This window comes from Oryctolagus cuniculus, chromosome 19, assembly GCF_964237555.1.
Source record: "Oryctolagus cuniculus chromosome 19, mOryCun1.1, whole genome shotgun sequence".
NCBI classification, from domain to species: domain Eukaryota; kingdom Metazoa; phylum Chordata; class Mammalia; order Lagomorpha; family Leporidae; genus Oryctolagus; species Oryctolagus cuniculus.
Window position 1 is genome coordinate 23,359,425 of NC_091450.1, and position 21,882 is coordinate 23,381,306.

Sequence of the window (21,882 nt, forward strand, 5' to 3'; positions counted from 1 at the left end):
GTTCCTCTTTTACAGGGATCCAGAAGCGAAGAAGCTTGGCTCGGCTCTCGTCTCACAGCCCAGGAGCTGCAGAGAAAAATCAATCTCTCTTAACCTCACTGAGGTTCTCTTCATACTCACAGACTGGGCCCCTTTGTGGCCTCCAGGAACAGCCTGATAAATTTTAGGAGGTAATGCTTGCTGCTGTAATTAAGGTGTGCATAATAGGTTTATGCTCTTCTGGGAAAGAGAGGAAAACAACACAAACAAGAAAACCTCTGAGGCTCTTTTGCTTTGTGCATTGGATTGAGAGTTTCAAAGTGTTCTGAGGCTGAAGTGAGTTAAGGCCTTTGTTTTAGTTTCTGGAAACAGGAATAAAGTGTGCATTTTCTTCCCTGGATTGGAATTCTTGTTGCTTTTCTTCTGTTTTGTTTTTCTGAGTCTAACTTCTTGATTTAAGGTGAGGAAAACTTGTCCTTCCATGTCTACCTCCTCAATACTTCCTTCTCCAAATAACCCCAGACATTTGGGCAAACAAAGCATGAATTATTTGGATCATCCTTGGCAAACTCTTAGGAAGCTGGGTCCATACTTGGTTTCATTCTTTCCTGTTCGCATCCTCCCAATTCTAGGGCTCACCGTTTCCATACTCTGCCTCGCAAATGTGTATGAAATGACCAGGGGATATTTATTTACTCAATATTTGCTGTGGGCTTGAGTTGATGTGCCCTAGGCCCCTAGATGTTTCTAGCAGATACTTAATACTGTGTCTCCAATGTCCATAATTGCAGTGAATAGCATGTTTGTCATCTCACACTTTCTGAGGGTCTCAATTCCAGGTGTGCTTTGCAGGGGTCTCCTACTCATGTCTGCTGGACTGCAGTCTCATTTGCCATTCGCCGTGGCTCTTGCAAGCTCAAAGGTAGTTGGAAAAATGCCTCTCTTTGTGGTTCTAGGGCCGAGATCCCTGCTGGTTGCTAGCTGTTAGTTGGGGAACATTCCCGACTCCCAGAGGCCACCATCCCTTAGGCCTTTATCAGATCGTTCTTCCTCTCACAATCCAGCAAGACACGGGGCAAGCTTCTGCTGCTGCCTCTTGTCTCTCTGGATGATGTCCCTTTAGCTGAACTCAGCATTATTGATTAGGGACCTTAATAATTCTGCAAAGTATCTTCCTCATTCCAATATGACGTAGCCTTATCCTGGGAGTGGAATGCCATTGTACTCACAAGCCTTGCCTACATTCAAGGGGAGGTCATCATGCAGGGTTTAAACCACGGGGAGCAGGGACCTTGCAAGCTATCTTAGAATTTTGCCTACTACAGCAGAATAGTTGAACTTTAACTGAGTAAAGTATGCATGCTCCTTGCTCTGATGATACTCCCATGGTTTTTTTAGAACAAGGTTTTAAAGTGTGCTACAAGAGAAATAAACACATATGTATGAAAAATGCTAAATAAAGAGTGGTATTTAGATGGGATAGCAGCTGAATGGAACAATTAAAAGGATAAGAGGGGGAAATTGCATCGAGATCTGGGGAAAGCATTTTCAAAATATGTAGGTGATACCTACTTGGTTTTTGAAGGACAGCGAGGAGGTTGATGGGAGCAGAACGAAGGGGGGGGGGGTGTGATCTGGAGGTAGTAGGGGGTGGGCTATGCAGGGATCCAGAAGCAGGAGGAGCAGTTCTGGGGATGGGAAGCTGGAGAGTGACTTTGTTCAGGGGAGACAGACACTCTCAACTCCCACTGTGCAGAAATTCAACTGCACAAGGTCAGGAAGGAGGCAGCAAGCACAGAGTGGAAACTAGGAAGAATCCAAGGAAGAGATGCTGGTGAGCTGGACTGGAATGGTGACGGCGGACACAGGGAAAAGGAGACGGAGCTGAGCGACATTTTGGAGATGTTAGTTGTAGATGGGTGGAATGTGGTGGCCAGTGGGGGCTTTTCAATTTTAAAAGGCTAATCATTTTGCTTAAGGGCACACAATTAATAAGCATCTTCATATGTGTTGTAGAAAGTCTGGCCCCAAATCTGCATTCTGTCTCTGTTCCTCTATTTCTTTAGTGAAAAGATAATGTGAACCAGGCAGTAGACCTCATTCATTGTGGATTCTGAAGATGTTCTGTCAGTCCAGGTGGAAGGATTGGGGCTTGCTCAGTAAGCCGACACTTTAGTATCTTTATTGCAGACCAGAGTAGGATGGTGCTTGGAGCCATCATCTGCCAGAATGGACCAGGAATTGGAAAATCACCTAAATCAGGTGATTACAAGACTTCATGGACACCAGGGTGTCCTGGAGCTCTCGTGTAGCAACCCAGCCAGCTCTAATTGGCCATCGTCTTGATGTAAAAATGCTACTAAATGATAAGCCCGAGAAGAAGACCATGATGGTCAAGAGAAGAGGGAGTTAACAGACCAGATTTGTGGGTAATTTATGAACTTGATTCCTGTATTTATAAATCAGAATTGAGAGCTAAGATGACCCCAGCGCTACTCAAGTTAACATAAAAACAAGGTCTCCCTTACCACCTGCCCTCCTGACTCCCCTCTCCAGAGTGGACAAAAGCATTTGTGCAAGCACCAGACTAAATGATTAGCATGTAGATTAATAGGCACCCAAAGATAAGAGTTATGTTTTAAAAATGGCTATAAACTGTATAGCACAGTCAGGGCTTGGAGAAATTAAGAGTCTTAAAATGTTGGAGCTAAATCAGCAAACTGGCTACATGTACCAGTTTTTTTTTTTAATCAATTACCTCAACATCTCGATTTCCAATGTAAAATAGTGATTGATTTTACACACACACACACACACACGGAGGGGGACAAAAGGAGAATGTTGCTGTTTTCTAAGCAGTAACTAGGAAAAGTCTATGCAGTGTGATGTGTTTCAAGGTTCTCTGGTTGCCTGAAGGGACCAATGGACAGTTTTAGGAAAATCCACTATAGTAGCTACAACTCATAATAATAACATAAAAGAGCTAACAGTTCTTAGAAGCTAGACATTACACTAATTGTTTTACGTGAATCATCTCATTTAACTATAATAATCTTGTCTTCATTTAAAGGAAACACAGGCTTAGAGAGATTAAGGAACCACACTAAAGGACTGATTGTGAATGAAGCTAGTATTCTTTTCTTTTCTTTTTTTTATTTAATAAATGTGAATTTACAAAGTGTAACTTTTGTATTGTTGTGGCTCCCCCCCCCAACCTCCCTTCCTCCCACGGCCTCCCCTCTGCCACTCCCTCTCCCATCCCACTCTCCATCAAGTTTCATTTTCAATTACCTTCATATACTGAAGATCAACTTAATATATACTAAGCTAGGATTTCTTTTTTTTTTTTTTTTTTATCTTTTATTTAATGAATATAAATTTCCAAAGTACGACTCAGGGTTACAATGGCTTCCCCCCCCATACCGTCCCTTCCACCAACAACCCTCCCCTTTCCCACTCCCTCTCCCCTTCCATTCACATCAAGATTCATTTTCGATTATCTTAATATACAGAAGATCAGCACTAAGCTAGGATTTCAACAGGCTGCACTCACACAACCATACAAGGTATAGGGCATTGTTCAACTAGTAGTGTTGTTTTTAAGTTTCATAGTAAAACACATTAAGGACAGAGATCCTATGTGGGGAGCCTGTACTTAGTGACTCCTGTTGTTGATTTAACAATTGGCACTCTTATTTATGACGTCAGCAATCACCCGAGACTCTTGCTATGAGCTGTCTAGGCTATGGAAGCCCCTTGAGTTCACCAACTCTGAACTTGTTTAGTCAAGGTCATATCACAGTGGAGGTTCCTTCCTCCCTTCAGAGAAAGGCACCTCCCTCCTTGATGGCCTGTTCCTTCTGCTGGGGTCTTGTTCACCAGGATCTTTCAGTCATCGCTTTCCATGCCTGTGAGACTCTCATGGGCCTTTTAGCCAGATCCAAATGTCCCAAGGGTTGATTCTGAGGCAGGAGTACTGTTTGGGGCGTTTGCCATTCTATGAGTCTGCTGTGTGTCCTGCTTCCCCTGCAGGATCATTCTCTCCCTTTTAATTCTATCCTTTATTATTTGCCTACACTGGTCTTATTTGTGAAATCTCTTTGACACTTACCCTATCTTTTTGATCGGTTGTGTATTTATACTTATCACTTTACCAAGTGCGCTGGCATTGGTACCTGCCTCCTTGATAAGATTGAGTTGAAATCCCCTGGCACATTTCTGGAGCTATTGTTCTAAACCAAGTGTATCTTGCCTGGATTTAGTGCTTTTAAATATGAAATGGAAATAGGCCGGCGCCGCGGCTCAATAGGCTAATCCTCCACCTTGTGGCGCCGGCACACTGGGTTCTAGTCCCGGTCGGGGCGCTGGATTCTGTCCCGGTTGCCCCTCACCCAGGCCAGCTCTCTGCTGTGTCCCGGGAGTGCAGTGGAGGATGGCCCAAGTGCTTGGGCCCTGCACCCCATGGGAGACCAGGAGAAGCACCTGGCTCCTGGCTCCTGCCTTCAGATAGGTGCAGTGTGCTGGCCGCAGCGCACTGGCCGTGGCGGCCATTGGAGGGTGAACCAACGGCAAAAGGAAGACCTTTCTCTCTGTCTCTCTCTCTCACTGTCCACTCTGCCTGTAAAAAAAAATATGAAATGGAAATAAAGAATTATAGCCTTAGGATACAGGATCTTAGCAACTTTCAAGCTAATTAAATCTGCCTTTGCTCCATACCATTTTACGGCTGAAGAGACTACGTCCTGAGAGATAATCACTTCCTAAGGTCACTTACGCATGTAAACATCTCTTGAAGGAGGGGCATTTGGCCTAGCGGTTAAGACACTGCTTGGGACATCATCACCTGTTGCAGTGCTTGGGTTTGAGCTTCCGACTCCGGCTTCCTGCTGATGTAGACCAGGGTGAAAGCAGGTGATGGCTCAAGTAATTGAGTTCCTGCTATTGGAATGAGAAACCTGTGTTGAGTTTCCAACTTCCAGCTTTGGTTTGCTCCAGCCCCAGCCATTATGGGTATTTGGGTCATGAGTTGCCGGAGGCGATCATGCACTCTCATATAAATACATTAATAACCTTTAATGTCTCTTGAGCTACAAGGATGGGGGAATTCAGTAGGAGAAAGAATTCTGACTTATCACTGGTATTCCTTCTATAGGCATTCTTAGTAGGCAAATTCTGGCTTATGGCAGAAGAAACAATGTTTGGGATTCAAAGATGTAGAAGGTGTCACCATATTTATTTGTCAGACAATATTAGTCTTGGAGTACAGAGATTCTAGTTTAGTTAAAGAACACTTCCCATAACAGTCTGAGGGGAAAACAGGGCTAAGCTAAGCACTGATTGAAAAATCCATAGGAAGTGATTTGAGTTATCTGTACCCCCATGTTTCTTGCAGCACTGCTCACAATAGCCACGATATGGAATCAACCCAGATGTCCATCAACTGCTGACTAGATAAATGTGGTCTATATATGCTATACACTACTCAGCCATAAACAAGAATCAAATCCTGTATTCTGCAACAAAAATGGATGCGACAGGAAACTATTATGATGAATGAAATAAATCTGTCTCAAAAAGACAAATATCGCATGTTTTCCCCAACCTGTGAGAACTAAAAGGGAATAAAAACTTGTGTATGAGCAAAATTGACATTTTGAGGTTTGATTATTGTTTACAACCCTTGTCTCTGTTTAAGAACAGTGTTTTTTTTCCCTTCTTACTATTTGTTGAATTCTTTATGTAGTAGAGGGTTAAGCTTATGATTATAAAGTAAACAAAGTATGTCACTGTAAAAATTAAAAGAAAATAACAAAGAAAGGAGGAAGGACATTGGGAACATGGGTGGGAAGGATCACGATAGAACACATGAAATTTGTTTACCTTATATATATAAAAAAGGCTGTCTAGTTGCAACTCAGCATTTACATTCTTTCTTATTTTAAAGTATTTAACAATAGAGCCTCAGTCCTCTCCCCACACTGACATATTACCTTAGATGTTTAATTACAAAGATCCCAGATTTCAAAATTCTATTGTTTCTCTGCCATAAAATTTCTGTTCTGGCCAAAAGCCATCCTTTTTTTCAAGGTTTATTTATTTGAAAGACAGAGTTACAGAGACAGAAAGAGCATCAGAGATTTTCTATGTGCCAATTCACACCCCAGATGGCCACAACGGCCAGGGTTAGGCCAGGCTGAAGCCAGGGTCTTTCTTCTGCTACAAAGTTTTATTCAGTAATACTGGTTTGGGATGGAGGAGACTGTACTCTTAACACACAATCTAAAGTATTCTTATCATTGAGAAATACTGTTAGAGGAAATACTACCGGTTGTCCAAGATGAGTTCAGCAGGAGAAAAGCACCAGCTGAAATCTCAGAGATCCACCAACAAGTCAGTCACTGGGGTCCCTGTGTAGCCTCTTCCCTAACAGGCACATGGCTGACTTTTAAAAATGACTGGATTTGTTTATTCCTGCTGTGAACAGTCCTGTACCTCCTCCCTCCACTATGCCTCTCACCTTCCCTCTACCCCCTATCTATAAAAGACCTCAGGATACATGTGATAGCAGGGAAACAGAACTGGGGTCAGTTCCTGAGGGGACATAATTATGTGTGCAAATGGCTGTTGGAGTAACTGAAGCAGCTACGTTGTTGCATTTCCCTTAGACAAAAGCAGAAAGGCAAGTATTCTAACTCTGCTCTGTGTGTTCAAGAAGCCATAGAAAAGAACGTGCTTATTAGAGATCTGGAAGACACAGTAAGAAATACAAACTGAGTTTCTGGAGAGGAACACTTAATGTCTGAGATTTAAAAAAAATACATCAAATGATATTCATTGATGTTACAGAAGAAAATGTTAGTGAGCTCAAATACATAGTAATAGAAACTATCTAAGTATTAGCCCTGGAAGAAACAGTCCCCATAAGTTATGGGGACACATTGAAGGGGTTTGACAGACTTGTAATGGAAGTTGAGAGCAATGGAGAAGTACAGAAAAAAAATTTAATACTTAAAAAAGTTTAAAATGATAAACTCACAGATATAAGAAACTCAAACTACAAGCAAATGAAAGATACAATGTATCAAGGCAAATCACATCAAATTGCTCAAAACTGGAGATGAAAAATAAAAAACTTGAAAGTACCCAGAGAGAATGAGATCTTCAAGCATCCATATACAGAGGGACAGTGATAAAGATAATAGCCCCTTTTTCGGATACAATGGAAGCAGACAGTGGATCACCAACTTCAAAGCTTCAATAGAAAAATCCCGTCAATTTGATTTTACACTTACTAAAAAAAAGAAAAATCTGTTTAAATAGAAGGTGAAATAAAAAGACATGTGATTTTTAATGTTTGATTTATTTTCAATAAGAACATAGTTTTTTGTTAAGTCAGTTTTAGGAAAATGGAGAGCCCAGTCTTTAATTTTTCTTTTTCTTTTGGGCTCATGCTTTTGCATCTCATTTCTCCAAGTGAGGGGGAGAAAAAAGTCATTTAAACAGAGTTAAAAGAAAAATAAATGTTTGGCATCAGTACCAGTGTCAGCCTAACACGACATCCATTTTTCATGTCCTGCTCAGACCTCCACTGCGAACATGGACTCCCGGATAAGTGATTTAAAAGGCAATCTGCCATTCCCTCTGGAGACCATGAAGAATGGAAGATCATCTCAGCCTCAGCACACTCACTGAACTTCTGGTCTCCATTTGTCACACATTCTGAAGTGATGCGTCCCAAGTTCTACAAATAAGATGCTGAGCTACTCCTAAAGAGACCCATTAACTGCATTAGGAATTAAGGCCATTAATCTCACCCCAGCCTGAAAAAGTCATAAGGTAAAAAGGACCAGGTTCATGGGATTTTCTGACTCACATTTTGGGTGAAAATTGTGAACATCGTTGAGAGAGGTGACAAAGGCAATGAATCTTTAATATATGTATGATTTCAGTAAGCATTAAGTATCTTCCAAGTGGGAGATACTATGTTAAGTATTCAGTTTTTGAAAAAAAATAAAAGTGAAGATTTTTTTACAAGGAGTTTACAACTACTGCAAGAGATAGACTTGGAAACAATTAGAGTTTGCCAGAGAGTTATGATATTAGTTAACCACTAAATATGTACTAGAAACTCTAATAGGCAGTGAAGAACCAGCCAGAACTTTTTGAAGTTTATTATATAACTTGGGGTTGTATGAGGTTTTAAGGTAACAGAGAAAGAAGTTTATCCTTTTGCCTTGGACACTTTGGACAACCACAAGTTGATGGATCGGACTTCTAGTATTTCTCAGGCACGAAAACTTGTGGTGCTTATGGCTTTTCTCACATCTTAATAAGGAACCCTTTCAATGGGCTCAAACAGTCTTCACACATAGTAAGTCACACACGCATTGTTTGACACTCAGTTCACTGTTATGACAACTCAATTATTTAAGTGGAAGAATTATTTGTGGACTTGTAAAAAAAATATGGGTGATTTAACCTCTCTACCCCACCATGTTGAAGACAAGAGAAAAGCATTAACTTCTCCAACATCACTTAATGGTAGACGAAGCATTAAAGTTCCCTTTCTCTCTTGGCAACATCTTCCGATAACCAGTAGCCATGGATATCAAGTAGGAAGAGAAATCAATATGGAAGGCCTCCAGATTTAAGAGTATGACCTGAGGATTCTAGCATGTTAAAAGAACACGTTCAGAGAGCAGGGGTTTTGCCTGTTATTTAAGATACCTGCATCCTAGGTCAGAACACTTGGGTTCAATTCTTGGCTCTGGATTCCGACAATGCAGACCCCATGGGATAGCACTGATGACTGAACTAGTTGGATTCCTGTCGCCCTTGGGGAAGTGTGGATTGAGTGCCTGGGTCCCAGCTTCTGTCCTGGCTCTCCTATCCCCATCTTCCCTTCTTCCTTCCTGAACTTTTCTCCCTCTCCACTATGTTGTTTAAGACAGAGTATGTTCGATGATGAATCCCACAGTCCAGGGTACTACAGCAGCAAGGATACTCAGCACCTCGGAAAGCACCAACAGGAGCCCACTTACAAGCTGATGGCTTTAGCCGAAGGAACCAAGAGCGTCTATGCTTAATCCCATGGCTCACACCATGCTTTCCTCAAGCTGAGGATTTGCCGTGTTTACCTGGGTGATTATCCTAGACCATTTAAGCTGCTATAATAAAATATCCTCAAAAACAACAACAAAAATCCTCAACTACGTAATGTATGAGCAACTGTTCTGGAGTAGGGAAGTCCAAGGTCAAGGTGCCAGCAGGTGTGGTGTCCAGTGAGAGTTGTTCCTCATCAGGTGGTGACTTCTATCTGTCCTCACAAGGCAGAACAGGTCGCTTCAAGTCTCTAACTCTACACTAATCCCATGCATGAGGGCAGAGTCCTCTTGACCTATCATTGCCTGAAGTCCCTCCCTCTTAACACACTAGTCCCCTCGTATCAATGCACTGTATGTTCCAAGAGCTTTGTGTAAACCTGCAACCATAGACACTAGCACCCTCTACATACTGTTACTTTATCCATGTACACACACGTAATGCCCCTCTTTCCTAATTAAATGCTTACCATGCACTCAAGCTGTGGTTTCTGCAATTTGACGTGAGACAATGAAACTAGCCTGACTTCATCTTCACAATTTCAGAGAGGACTAATTCTCATTACAGAACTTTACAACCTCAGCATAGGACTAGTTTTCTTTAATTCAAGAACTTCCAACTTTGCACTTATATGATGAATTTGTTTGTGGATTGTCTGTCATATTCAAATTTCCACCATCCATATTATTCTTTGGGGCCATTATTATGAAAGACCAGGGTGATGTGAACACAAGCAGGGTGATAGTGGACAGTTGGTGTGATAACCAAGAGGGCTATTAAGTGGCTAACGGGTAGGTAATATATACAGTGTGGACACACTGAAGAAAAGCATCATTTATGTCCTGGGTAAGGTGCAGTGGGATGGCACAGGATTTCATCACACTGTTTAGAACACATGAAATTTAAAACATCTTCCATTTAATATTTTTGGACCATCGTTGATCATGGGTAACTGAAATTGGAGAAAGTGAAACTGGATAAGGATCTCTACAGGTGTTTCACATTGGGGAAGATGTTCAACACATGGATTTACATGGACACAAACATTCAGACAAGGTCGTGGTTATTGGCAATAGCACAGCATGGGAGCTAAAGTCTGGAGCCCAAGCCCACCTTTGACAGATGTCCTGGAAATTCACGTAGCGTTTCTAAACCTCAATTTTCTCATGTGTGAAGTGGTGATGAAAGTTAGAGTCTTATCTTTTACAGAATGTAGATATCAAATGAGATAATTTACTTGAGAAATATACTTTATGCAATAAGTTACTATATAAAGTCTATTTCACCATTATACATGTGCTTTCTACTGAGGATTTTGAGGCATTCTATTATGTCATATTAGTTTTCATGACGGTTCAAGGACCCCAATAAAGAACAGTGGTGTCTATTACTTTGAAATGATCCTATCTAGAATATACATCAGAATAATTCACAGGAAAGTGGAACAGGCATAGGCATATGTTCTGAAAGTGGATGATGGACACATCAGATTTATGGTATCATTTTCTCTGCCTTTGTATATACCTGACACTTTTCCTAATAAAAATTTAAACAGAAATTATTAAAAAGGAAAAAAAGTCTCAGGAGACTTGGGTGCATTAGACTGAACACATGCCTTTGTTCTGATCCACTCAAAATCCCCTAAAACAACAATGAGATGATTTCTAAAAAGCTAAAGGCAGCCCTTCAAGGACAGAGAGAACTTGAGAAAACAATAGCAGGTAATAAATGCCAACATAATACATAATTTTGATTCTAGAAAAAGGGTAAATAAAGGATAAGTGACCTAGCAGATGAAGGAAAAAAATAAGCTACTGTCTGTAGTACAGGAAGCCCAAAGAGCTTGAAAAATGGATGTGGAAAGTGTGGAAAACATTAAAATTCGTTAGAAGTTTTTAATTCAACTTAAACCATCAGATCAATTCCCCCACTACAAATTCTGAAGTCACTTTTTTACACTTGCCCCCTCTTAAAGGAAGAAGATAATTTTATCTTCTAGACAAATACAGCCAGAGTTCTTAAGACATCAGATTCAGACTTGGTTCTGATAAATGCTCTATTGGAAATAGGCAGTAAGAAAATACATTCATGGGGCTGGCACAGTGATGTGGTAAGTAAAGCAGTGCTGGCATCCCATATGGGTGCCAGTTTGAGTCCCGGCTGCTCCACTTCCTATCCAGCTCTCTGCTATGGCCTGGAAAGCAGTCAAAGATGGCCACATCCTTGGGCCCCTGCACCCACGTGGGAGACCTGGAGGAAGCCCTTGGCTCCTGGCTTTGGATGGGCACAGCTCCAGCTGTGGCGGCCATCTGGGGAGTGAACCAGCGAATGGAAGACATCTCTCTCGCCCTCTCTGCCTAACTCTGCCTTTCAAATAAATAAATCTTAAAAAAATACATTCATGACAAATGGTGAGACTTTGAGTACCCCCTTCATTCTAACATTTTTAATCAGCTTTATTGAAGTATAATGTATGTACATTGAATGGCATCAGTTTTAAGTGGCGTGTGAGGAGCGTCTAAAGTGCAGAGTTGCCTCCTATCATCACAATCAAGGCATCAAACATTTCTGTCACCCACCCCCCAGTTTCTTCCCTTCCCTCTGCAGTCAGTCCGCTCTCCCTCCTCGCAGTGTCTGGCAACCATTGATCCACTTTCTTTCATCATTTTGCCCTTTTTACAACTTTTTACATCATCAGAGACCAGAGTGTGCTACCCCCGAACAGGAAGGGGTGGTGAACTGGAAGCAATTAAGCAGCGGGTACAGGAGAGTACTCTGCTCTCCAATCTCCCTGTACCTAACATTTACAAAGACAGATGGAACCTGGCCCTAGCCATCTGTGCCCCTTCCACAAGGCACGGCAAAGGTTAGCCACTGAAGACAACTATAGGGCCCTTCAGCCCGCCGACCCTTCCCCCTCAGCTGTCAGAGCACTCACTGTAAGTTAGACCTAGATCACCCAGGCGGGACAATGGAGAAATACTTTCTGAAAACTGACCACCTCAGGAGCTCATGCCTACAGACCTGTTGCTCTGTTCCGAAAACAGTAGCCAGGTCCTTAACCCTGATGTGCAATCCATGAAGGACAAATCCTGTCTAGAACACAAATTTCCCATGAATGTCCACTATTGTGTTCATGGATATAGTCATTAGCTTGATCCAGTCATTCTTCAATGTACACATGTGTCAAATCGTGCTGCAGTCCATGAATATGTACAATTTAAAAAATCTACAAAGTCATTTCAGTGCATCACTTTCACAAAGCAGTGAAACCCTCAGATTTCTAGACATTTATGGACAATCTCCCATATCTTTAGGGGCTTCAAAAAGTTCATGGAAAATATGCTCATTTAGTTGTTTTTCTGCTCATTTTTGAGAATTTTTCATAAAGGTCAATAAGCTAAATAAACACAGGAAAAAGAATATAGAAATAATAGGCAATTCCTGGACCACAAAATCAACAATATATTCAAAGAGCAGGTAGAGTAACCATTGCACTTATGACGTAAGAACAGAATGGTTTAGAAAAGGAGCAACAAGAAGGAATTCTTGGAAATTAAATACGTCTGGGCCAGTGTTGTGGCGAAGTAGGTTAAGCCTCCACCTGCATCCCACATGGGTGCCAATTCAAGTCCTGGCTGCTCTGCTTCTGATCCAGCTCCCTGCTAATGGCCTGTGAGAGCAGAAGATGGCCCAAGTGCTTGGGCCCTGCACCCACGTGGCAGACCGAGATGCAGCTCCAGGCTGCAGCCTGGCTCAGACCCAGCTGTTGCGGCCATTTGAGGACTAAACCAGATGGAAGATCTATCTCTTCCTCTCTTCCCCCTCACCCTGTAACTCTACCTCTATCTTAGAAAACTTCAGAACCAAAGACATAGAATTGTTGGGAAATATGCAAGATCTACGAAATATTTATATGTATTTGAAGATGAAGTCATAAATGATTCAAAAGTATTGTAAATGGTAAAAAATGGCTAAGAGGAATATAAGAATATTAGAAGGACAGGAAGAGAGGCAAAAAAGGAAGGAGAAAATTTATCAACAATCAGGAGTGCATGAAATAAATTCCCTAAAGAGCCGACTTCATGTCCATACTATGAAAGAAAATTTTTGCTCAAGTTACTCTGAATTTCTAGAGCAATGGCAATAAATGTCATGAAAAATTTCCAAGATTTAAAAAAGCCCCAAAATGTGAAATTTGGATGGCATTGAGCTATTTAAGACCAACATGGCAATCTAAATATTGGACTCTAAAAGACAGCATTTGTTATCTCTATAATTGAAGGAAAGGCAATTTCTAACCTAAAATCTTAGACTTAGTCAATGACCTATCAAGTCTGATGCAGAAAAAGTTAAGTCTCCGACATATAAGCTCTCATTAAATTTATATTTGAAGCTTTCTTTCTTGTAAAATGCTGTGAATAGACTTTCCTAAAACAAAGGAGAAGGCTGAGAAAAATAAAGCCAAGGAAATCAGGAAACAGAGGCTCCACCCATAGGACACAGGTTTAAGAGAGAAAGGGGATTTCCAGGAAGTTCAAAGCTGCGCAGGTGGCCATGGCACCTGGAGATTCTATCTGAAGAAAAGATGACTTCTATAGGGTGGTCTTCAGTAAAGATAATCAACAGGAAATCTCCTAAGCTTTTACGATTTGCATCTCTGCCCATTCTCTGAACTCCCTCGTTGGAGAGGACCAAATTAGTGTAGTTCATGAATTCCAAACCTGTATGACATTTTCCCTCTACACTCTAGATTAGAAAACCATGGCACAGCAGGATTAACAACGCTCTTATTTCAGGCTTCCAATCCATGGACCCTGGGTGACCTGCCCACACCAGAGATCTGTAATTAAGACGCAATATTGAAAGAACGCCTAACTCCTAATTGCCCAAGAATTAGAAACATCCTATATTCATTTAAAAGGCATTACAGAAGATCAAGAGGTGATACTCCCAAGATGAATGGATTTTGGTTTATGCTGGATTTAATAAGATGTAACTCTAACAGAGCTTTTAAAAATAATCTAAGAAACACCATTAATTTTGAGGAATGGAAGAAGATATATTAGTTACTTAATAATGTGCCGGGTCTTGCCCTTGGTAGATAAGTTCTATGCAACCTTATGAGTGTGGGTTCATAGAAGCGGTAGGGAGATTTTTGGGAATCCTTCCTCAAACTCTTGTACTGTGTTATGTTTTGGGGTCATTCCAGAGACAGCAGCTTACCCTTTGCTAGGAATTGTGAACCTAGGAAAGAGGCAGTGGTGGAGAGAAGGGATATGGTCAAAGGAGATCATTGGAGAGATCATTATTTTCCCTAGGAAGTTGAGGGGCATAGGCTCTTTCCTCCTCCATTTTATTCTTTGTGTAGCTGGGACAATGGACTTGGGTTCACACGTGCAGTCACTTCTGGTGCCTGGATTTGATTCTGGGTAAACTTTGCTCAACATAGTAGGCGTTTATAACTACTCCAAGTGCTGGTCTCACTACAGCGTCTTTATCAAATCTTATGAAGCAGACCACCCTATCAGCTCTGAACCATCACATCTAGACTCTTACATGTGTGATCTGGTTCACATCACTGACATTTTGTGCTTGTGTTCCTAGTCACCAAAATTAAGACTTTTCTCCATCGAACATTCTATTATTTCATTCTTTCAACAAATATTTATTGAAAACCTACTTTGTGACTACCACTGTTATAATTTCTAGTTGTTAGAATAATGAGTAATAAACATATTTCCCAATGCAAACACCCATTGGGAAATACCAAAGAAAGTAAAATTTGCTTTTCAAATTGTTAGGACAATAGTTCATTAATCAACATATGTTTTTTTTTTTTAAATTGAATAAGCAAAATAAAAGATGAGCCACTATAGGAGTGAGAAATGGGCAATGAAATATGATTGAGAAGTTAGGGATTCCTACAAATTTGGGAAAACCGGTGAAGACTGAAGCTCCAAGGTAAATGGGACAGGGTAATTGATAATGACCAACTGCCTTGGTATGCAGCACAAGCTATAAACTGTGCCTTTTCATTGTACCTGGGCACATAGCACTTTCTCTTCCACCTTGTCTGACAATTCTTCCTTCCATAGTGGTCTCCAGCAGCTAGCCTGTGACGTTTCAGGCTAAATGGATGAGAGAGCATGGCTTTAAAATGACTTCCTAGCATCAGGGTCACTTCCAAAGAGGTTTTCATGCAGGAACTGTCATCCATCCTTTGGGGATGGGTGGCAGGGAGGGACATCAGCAAAGCTGTTAGGAGCATGGGAATAAAGGCAGATGGAGAGAGGAAGAGCTCAATATACAGCGTCTATCTGAAAACATCCACTGTCAGGCTCTTGTTCAGATGGCGCTAGCCTCAGCAAGGGAAGGAAATGGAGCCAGGTGGGACGTGGGAAGGGACGTGTGAAAACACGGGTCCCCTCACACTCTTCAAGAAGCTCACGCTTACTCAAGCCGCATCTTCCATGCCATACACTGCCTTAGCACTGGGGATGCAAGGGTGAAAAAACCCTACCATGATCCCTGCCCCTAGGGATCTCACCAACAAGGACAGTGTCATGAATCCCAAGAGAGCCTGGTATAGGAGGGGGAGCAGGAATAGAACAAAAGAGGCACTTTCTGGATGCCTAAACCCCTCTAATGAACCCCTACAAAAGCTGTGACAGACGTGATCATCATCTGTCTTTCTAGGAAGAGAAGACCAGGGCTTGCGAAATCTAGGTCATGGTCCAAAGTTGTTTGCTGAAGTATCAAAAAGTACAAAATTCTCATCAAGGCCAGTCCGACTCCATTACTTCAGGAATTGTCAGTTGGATGGATGCCATGTATCTGTGTCTTAGTTTATCTCAGATAAGGGTCTGGCTTCCCTCTGAATCTCAGAACAAACCTAAGCCACGCGAGAACTCTTGTCAATAAAAACTCCTTTTTGATACTAACTACAGTCACATGTTATAAAGGAGATTAGCACAATTATAAGCTTGAAAAGCTTAAAATTGAAGTCATTATGAAGTGGCAATAGAAATATTTGAATTATGGTCTTGATAACTGAATTTGACTGCGTTTTATGGCCTAGAGTCTGAGTTGGAAAATGGCTGAAATGGATCTGCCCACAGCCTAGGATTTGGAACTTTGATTTTCCTGACTGCAAAGTAATGGACCATGTTTAATAATCCCATCAAGTTAGACAAACCCATAATAATAGATACAACAGCACATGAAGTCCTGGCCACTGTTCTAAGTGTCTGATTCATCACCTCCTTTAACTCGCCCAACTTCCCTCTGAAGTAGCTCCTCCTGGCATCGCCCCCACCCTACTCCAGCTCAGAGAGGTTCAAGACCTTCCTCCAGACCACTCGGCTGACAAATGACAGCGCTGGGACTTGAATCTGAGCAATCTTTACATTAGAGCTCAATGAGTCTTCTTTCATCTAACTCCCATAAAAGATCGAGTCTTCTGACTTAGCTATGCTTGTGATAAAAACACCTGTAGAAGGCTGTTGTGGAAAGTGTACTAGAAGTCAACATCAGTTCCTCTCTGGTCCTGTCAGTCTCAGGTTCAGGTTTGATGACCTTGGTGGGAATTCAGACCACCAAGTGGTCAGGTTGTACAAGTCTGGGATACCACGGGGTTCCTAGTGGGTGACAGGTGATGGGACATTTTCCCCACGGTTGGCAGGACTGTAGCTTCCTAAGAGGGACTCTGGATCTATCCTGTGCCCTTGGCCACCATTCAAAGCATCTGGTCAGGACCTTACTCACTTCTTCTCCCAGGCCCGTGGAATCCACTCATTTTTTTTGTTTCTTCTTCCAAAGACCAGAAATGATTTTCCCCAGGTGCCTTGAACAGGTCACATCAAAGCTAAGACATTGCCCTTTAGTTTGAGACATTCCCTCATTAATCCCAAGAAATTCCTAGAGCAAGGAAATCATTTTGGAGGTCTATGACAGTAGGAGGGCCTTAACAGTTTATGGAAAAGTAGAGCTAAAAGGTAAATACACTTTGATACATTTTTGAACCCACAGATGGTTTTTTTACAACATTTTTCCATGAAGTTTTTGAAGATCCCTCATATATATATGTATGTGTGTGTGTGTATATATATATATATATATGAATTTCAGAAAGATATTTGAAAGGCAAAGAGACAAAATTAAGAGGCATAGATATCCCACCTGCTGGTTCACTCCACAAATGCCTGCAATAGCTGAGGTTGGGTCAGGCTGATGTCAGGATCTTGTAGTGCAATCAGTGTCTCCCACATGGGTCGCACAGACCCAAGTATCTGAGCATCACTTGCTGCCTCTCAGAGTGTACATTAGCAGGAAACTACAGTCGGAAATAGAGCAAGGACTTGAATCCAGGAACTCTGATATGGGGCATGGACATTGACTGGCAGGAGCCCAACTTCTTGAGCCCTCAATGGCTGCCTCCCAGGGTCTGCACTGGCATGAAGCTGAAACTGGAAGCAGAGCCGGGACTTGAACCCAATCTGGGGTCCAGGATGGCTTTTTTTTTTTTTTACAGGCAGAGTGGACAGTGAGAGAGAGAGACAGAGAGAAAGGTCTTCCTTTTGCCGTTGGTTCACCCTCCAATGGTCACTGCGGCCGGCGCACCGCACTAATCCGAAGCCAGGAGCCAGGTGCTTCTCCTGGTCTCCCATGTGGGTGCAGGGCCCAAGCACTTGGGCCATCCTCCACTGCACTCCCAGGCCACAGCAGAGAGCTGGACTGGAAGAGGGGCAACCGCGACAGGATCAGGTGCCCTGACCGGGACTAGAACCCAGTGTGCCGGCGCTGCAAGGTGAAGGATTAACCTAGTGAGCCACGGCGCCGGCCCCAGCATGGCATCTTAACTGTTATAGTAAAGGCTTGTCTCTCCTGCTCCCCAGTTTTTCAAAAGTTAAGCCTGATTATTTTTATTCATTTGAAAGAATTGTTTTGACGGGGGTCGGGGGTGGCGGGCAGGGTAGGGTGGGAATCTTCCATTGGCTGATGCACTCCCCAAATGCCTGCAACATCTGGAGCTGGACCAGGCTGAAGCCAGGAGCCAAGAATTCCATCTGGGTCTCCCACGTGGGTGACAGGGACATAAGGGCTTGCTGCCTTCTCAGGGTGCACGTTAGCGTGAAGCCGGGTTGGAAGCCAAGGTGGGACTTGTGTCAGGCACTCCAATATGGGATTGTGGTAGTCCAAGTGGCAGTTTAACTCACTGTGCCACCCCCCATCAAAATTTTAAAGTATATTGACATAATGTATTAAGGTAAAAGGTACAGGCTTAAAATACTTTACATGATAGAATGCTGTACAACAGTGGTTATAAATTGCTGAGATTTGTATGTCTAAGTAAGAACCGATCTCCAAAGATAATATCAAGGAAAAAACAGGTTGCAGAAAATACTTTTAGGTAGATAAAAATATACAAAGCAACAGCCCTGGCTTGGAGTTTGTGCTTAATAGTTATTAGCTGCTGTTTGTATTACGATGCTGCCCTTTCGTACCGCTTGCTTTTGAAAACCATCTGCTGGGCTTATATTTTTACAAGATTATTTTGAAAATCATTAACAAAAACTGTTCCAACTTTTTGGTGTGTTTGAGAATTTTCATAGGGTGGAAAAAACTGACAATGACCTTGCATTTATTGGCTTCATAATGCTTTTTTCAACTTACATGTGTATGTGCGGATAGCACCCATACATATGTATATACGTGTTTGATGTCTGTAGCTCATATGCAGACATGCACTCTTCACAGGCCAGTTGGTCATTCTATCCAGTGGGAAAAATGGAATGGAGATGGCTGTGTTCAATGTTCTAGAACCCTCAAACTTCTTAGCTGAATGGTCAGACAAGGCTTAAGTAACAGGTGCCTTTAACAGTGGCATGAAGCAACAGGTTTCAAGCTAGAAGCTAGAGGGCTGATCTAGCATCTTGTTTTAAAAGTTGTTGATTAAAAAAACCTCTAAATACCAATTACTGTTTGATTTTGGGCAGCTACTTCATTTTCTGAGTCTCAATTGTCTTATTTGTAAAATGAAGATTGAAATGCCTGCGAATTTGTCACAAGCACTGAAGGAGAGCGAGTCTGCAAAGCCCAGAACACAGACCCTGGCCCTTCCCAAGTGTTGAACAAACAGTAGCATCCATTAATGACTATAGTAAAGGCACTCATGAATGTTACATGGCCACCAGAAAGTCTATCAGAGCCGTCCGTGTGGCTGATTCACAGTGACTCACCTTCCAATCTGATCAGTTGAGAAACATTGCTGATGCTTTCTCCAATTCGTGTAGCAATCAAGTACCAGCCCCGTGCACCCACCCACCCACCCGCCAGCTGCCATTACAGCTTGATGTTCTCGAAATGTCCTTTGGAGAAGCTGATCGTTCTGAGTGACAACTCAGAAGCTGTGATGACTCACTGTGGAGAATGTCGTCTGGCCCTGTCGTTCACTGCTGTGGCCCCCTACGTGGTCTCTAAGACTTGCCTACATTTCCCGTTCAGGCAGTAGTTCTAAGAATAACAGGAGGCCCACTGCTCAAACTCCTCACAATGGGAAAGACAGCCATACTTAGGGCACCAGAAGGAAAGCACTGCTTATCAAGTCTTCCTTCTGGGGGTTGTCAGTGGCGTGTACCTGTGCGGCAATTGTCTCTTCCCATCTTCTCCTCCTGTAGCCCATCGTAAGGGCTTTGAGGTCGGAATCCATGGGTCACTCACTTTTGTGTATCTAATTCCAGCCCAAGGTCTGGCACAAGGGCAAGGATCAGAAAAACTACATGGTTCATCTGTGGCTCATCTTTTTTTTTTTAATTTTTAAAGTATGTTTATGGGGCAGGTATGGTGGCACAGTGGCTTTAGCATTCTGTTAGGATGTCCATATTGCATATCAGAGTGCCTGCCTCTGCTTCTGGTCCTGCTTCCTGTTACTGCGCATCCTGACAGATAGAAGGTGATGGCTCCAATACTCACGTCCCTGCCACCCATGTGGGTGACCAGATAGAGTTCCTTGACTCCTGGCTTCAGCCTGGCCCAGCCCAGGTATTGCAGGCATTTGGGGAGTGAAGCAACAGAGGGAAGAGTACCCCCTCCCCTTCTCTGTCACTCTGCTTGTCACATAAATAAACTTTAAGATGAATCCCTATTTTAAAAAAGACTATAGAAAGAAGCAATGCTTTGTTCATTCTAAATAAATAAGAAGCCTAACTCATTTGTCTTACAGATTTTTCCATCTTGGGGTTTGTCTGGTTGTAAACTTAGGGACCTTTAACAATTTTCCTTTATTTCATAAAAACTGGTGGTTAGAACTAGAAGCCTTATGTTCATGTTTTAAGTTCCTAGGAAAAATACCTCCTGGGTATGCTGTGCATTTCCTATGGTAGGGCCTGGAAGCAGTGGTTGTCCCATTCAATGTGGTGGGAAAGTAGCGACTTTGAAAGAATGACTTGTATTCATTCGCTGGAGTTCTATAACATCCCATGTTTTGACTCCATAGTGCAGTCTATTTAGAAAAACAGGACAGATGCTCAATTTCTCTTATTTAGCTATCAATTTAGAATAACTTCTTGGTGCCCTAACAGCTGCCAAAGGTGATTAGTTATTTGGCAAGTTTAATGTAACTAAGAACTCATGAGTTTTTATATGATTGATGTGCCTCAACCCTTAGTTACATTGCAAGCTCAAAGTTTCCCACCATGGCTGACCGAAGCCTCTTTAAGTTGTTTTAATATGAAAACTTATTTTTGCTAACTTCTTTTCATTCCGATACCAATTATGTCCTGAGAGACTCTTGCTATCAACTTTGTCCTAGAAGTATCAGTTTCCTCAAGTAGCCCTAATTCCTTTCCATAGGAAATGGCATTTAGAAGCCATAATACAGGCCAGCGCCATGGCTCACTAGGCTAATCCTCCACCTGCAGAGCCAGTACCCCGGGTTCTAGTCCCGGTCAGGGCCCTGGATTCTGTCCCAGTTGCTCCTCTTCCAGTCCAGCTCTTTGCTGTGGCCCGGGAGTGCAGTGGAGGATGGCCCAGGTCCTTGGGCCCTGTACCCGCATGGGAGACCAGTAGAAGCACCTGGCTCCTGGCTTCAGATCAGCACAGTGCGCCAGCTGCAGCGGCCATTGGGGGGTGAACCAATGGAAAAGGAAGACCTTTCTCTCTGTCTCTCTCTCTCTCTCACTGTCCACTCTGCCTGTCAAAAAAAAAAAAAAAATAAAAGCCATAATATAGATCTACGTGCTAGTTACTAATGGACCGGAAACACCTATTTAGCATTCAGAGCTAGGAAATATGTATTTTTTTAATGAAGAAAAAAAAGGCCCGAATTTAAGCTGATATCTTCAATTCAAATATGACTGAGTTTTTTGCTTTATATTTTTATCTCTTCTTGTATGCTGATATTAACATTACGTATTTGACATACTGCTAATTCATGCCTGTATATAAGTAATTTAAACTAAATGAAGAGAATACATGTTGCTCAGTGGGTTAAGCCTCAGCCTGCAACACCAGTATCCCATATGGGCGCCAGTTCAACTCCTGACTGTTCCACTTCTGATCCAGCTCCTTGCAAATGTGACTGGGAAAGCAGATGATGACCCAAGTCCTTGGGCCCCAGAACACACATGGGAGACCTGGAGGGAGTTCCAGTCTCCTGGCCTCAGCCTGGCCCAGCTGTAGCCACTGTGGCCATTTGGGGAGTGAACCAGCAGATGGAAGATCTGTCTCTGCTGTTATAATTATGCCTTTCAAATAAATAAGCCTCCAATTAAAATTACATTATCAATTCCAATACTACTA